The sequence below is a fragment of the Pteropus vampyrus genome, unplaced genomic scaffold, assembly GCF_000151845.1.
Source record: "Pteropus vampyrus isolate Shadow unplaced genomic scaffold, Pvam_2.0 Scaffold159, whole genome shotgun sequence".
Lineage (NCBI taxonomy): Eukaryota > Metazoa > Chordata > Mammalia > Chiroptera > Pteropodidae > Pteropus > Pteropus vampyrus.
Genome location: NW_011888940.1, coordinates 1,628,922 through 1,631,706, shown reverse-complemented (window position 1 = coordinate 1,631,706; position 2,785 = coordinate 1,628,922). Strand labels below are relative to the sequence as shown.

General features: G+C 37.3%; 1 protein-coding gene and 1 pseudogene across 6 annotated transcripts in view; both read right to left on the bottom strand.

Annotated features, from left to right (window-relative positions):
* The window catches only part of AKT3 (AKT serine/threonine kinase 3), a 282,574-nt gene that overhangs the window by 240,865 nt on the left and 38,924 nt on the right, over window positions 1-2,785 (bottom strand). The window lies entirely within an intron of this gene.
* LOC111745639 lies at window positions 17-135 on the bottom strand (annotated as a pseudogene).

The following is a 2,785-nucleotide window of genomic DNA, read 5'->3' as shown; positions in this document are numbered from 1 at the left end:
TAATTTCTTTTTTTTACGCCTATAGCACCTGGTCTTCCTAGGTGGTCTCCCATCCAAGTACTAACCAGGCCCGACCCTGCTTAGCTTCTGAGATGAAACAGGATCGGGCTTGTTCAGGGTGGCATGGCCAGGGACCCAACTTAAATTTAAACAAGTTTCTTTACCATCTACCCTACCCCAAAGTCACTGGCATACTGAAGTGCTATAATTAACCTTATAGCTTCAAATAATATTATTTTGTAACTACAATGTTACTATGAAAGGAAATTAAAGCGAGCCCCTGGCTTATTTTGAATACAAAGTATGTACCTATCTATGTTCATTGCTCTTTTTCTTAGTATAGTACTGAGCCCATCATGAGAACTAAAGTATTTGTTGAATGAATGAATGAATGAATGAATGAATACTGAAAAAAATCTCATGAAAAACAGTTTCAACAACTAAAGCAAGATCAGAAAGAAAATGAAATTCTAGTTTGGGAATGCGGTTGAGCTTGTTCAGTTTTTGTGAGAGTGTTTTGTTTGTTTGTTTGTTTGTTTGTTTGTTTGTTTTGGGGGAGAGGTTGACATAAGGGCCCAGTAGAATCCGTGGCTAAAAACTGCACTGGATTTTCCATTGGATTTCCTCTTGACTAAATATACCTTGGTGTTCATGAGAAAAAAATACTTCTAGAGGAGAAAAATAACTATTGCTAGCTGATGTGTATGGAAAATACCATGCTAAAACGCTCACACACATTATTTCCTTTGATCTTCATGATAATCTTACGTGATATCTGGCTTGACTGTGGGAATCTCAGCAGATCCTAAGTCCACGGTTTATTTCCAAAAGCCTGGTAGGGATTTTTTTTTTTTTTATAAGTTTGTACACCTTTTTGCTGACATAATTCACCTTTTATCAGGTATATTCCAACACAATCCACTACTGAGCTTACTACTATGAAAAGGTCCACATGAACTCTCTACACTATACAGTCTCAAAGGGAAGCATGTCACAGCCATCATTCAGCTGTGACAAAAGTTACATTTGTACCTACACACCTGTAATTTACAGTAATCCTCCTAGCTAGAATTCATCGGAAAAGAAATGATGCAAGAAATAAATATTCGTGTAATAAAAATAATTCCAAGTATCAAATTCTGGAGAAAAGAACATTATGAATATTAATCAAAGTAAAGTTTTATGAGCATAAATCCTTATATTTTATAGCAAGTATTATTATTACTGCCATTCTTTACATGAAAAGACAAGGTTTAGCAATTTGTCCAAGTTCGCACAGCTGGTGAGTAGAAGATTTGGAATTCAAACCCAAATCTAACACCAACACTAAGATCACTAATTTTCTTTACAGTATACCAAGGTTCCTTTTTTATTTTTCTATAACCCAAATAATTCTATTAAAAATATTAGAAATTTTGAGCTAAACAAGATCTATAATCCACCTATCTATTTTACCGGCCCAGTGATGCCAGTTTTAGGTACCAGCCCAGTGATTCCAGTTTTAGGTACTGGTCACACACAGTTGGTTACTAAAAGAGTTAAGATTAAGCCCAGGACTTCTACTAGATTCACATATAGTTCTCTCCAAAACCACAAAGATCAATGCTTACCAAGAAGAATTATAATAGCTATCACTTATCAAGCATCTACTACACGCCTAGCACTGTATCTATGAAGGACTCTATAATATTTTCTTGAATTCTCTGAACAATCTTAAAAGTCCAGATCTATCTGACTCCAATGCCAGTTTCACTTTCTCTTCCATCATCCTGCTTTCATAATCCCACTAGAAACACATTGCTGTGTGTGTATGTGTGTGTGAGCGAGAGCAAGCGAGAGAGAGACAGAGAGAGAGACAGAGAGACAGAGAGACAGAGAGAGACAGAGAGACAGAGAGACAGAGAGACAGAGAGACAGAGAGAGAGAGAGAGAGAGAGAGAGAGAGAGAGAGATGGTTGTTTTGTTTTCGCTACTACCTAAATAGACCCATATACAGCTGCTTCATTTTTGTGAAGGGCAAACACATTGTGATATGTAGCATGGAAAACACTTTATTTATAAAAGAAAGGTTTTTACAGTATCTTTATGAAATCATAAACTAAAAAAGCTGTTAAGGCTCACTATATAAGCAATCAAAGTCTAATTCTTTCATAAGGAATTTGATTTCAACATAAGGCTTTCATTAGACTTGGTTTACTATAGAACAAAGAGATACAGACATGTACACGCACACGTGCATACGTAAGACTGGAAGGAAATGTGCCAAAATTTGAGCCAATCCCTTTCAACGCACAATCATGGTGACTTCTGTTAAGAAATGATCATATAACCCAGGCTCTAGACTCCCAGAGTACGCCATGCCCCAGCTGCAGAGATAAGTAGGGATGGAAAAATGAGAGGAACAGACTCGACTCTGGTATTTACTACGTGGCTGGTGGGAAGGGGTGTATCTTCCTTTTGGATAGTGAGCCATGACGATGTTACCCTCCGGCTGCCAGGAACCACGTGCTACTTCCGAGCAGAAGCTTGAAAATAAGACCATCGCAGATACAGCAGAATGGAGCAGAAGACAGAACACGTGACATAATCACCAGGGTTCCCGGATTCAGGCACACCTGAAATCGGTCCATCTGGGGTTCTTCATTTACATAATGTAATAAATCCATACCTTCTTTTACTGTAATTTATCCTTCACTGCTTAGCTTTGTGTTGGGTTCTTATTGCTTAAAATTTTAAGGGTACTAATTATTCTCATAGAGAAAAGTCCTCGGTAAAAAAAAAAAAA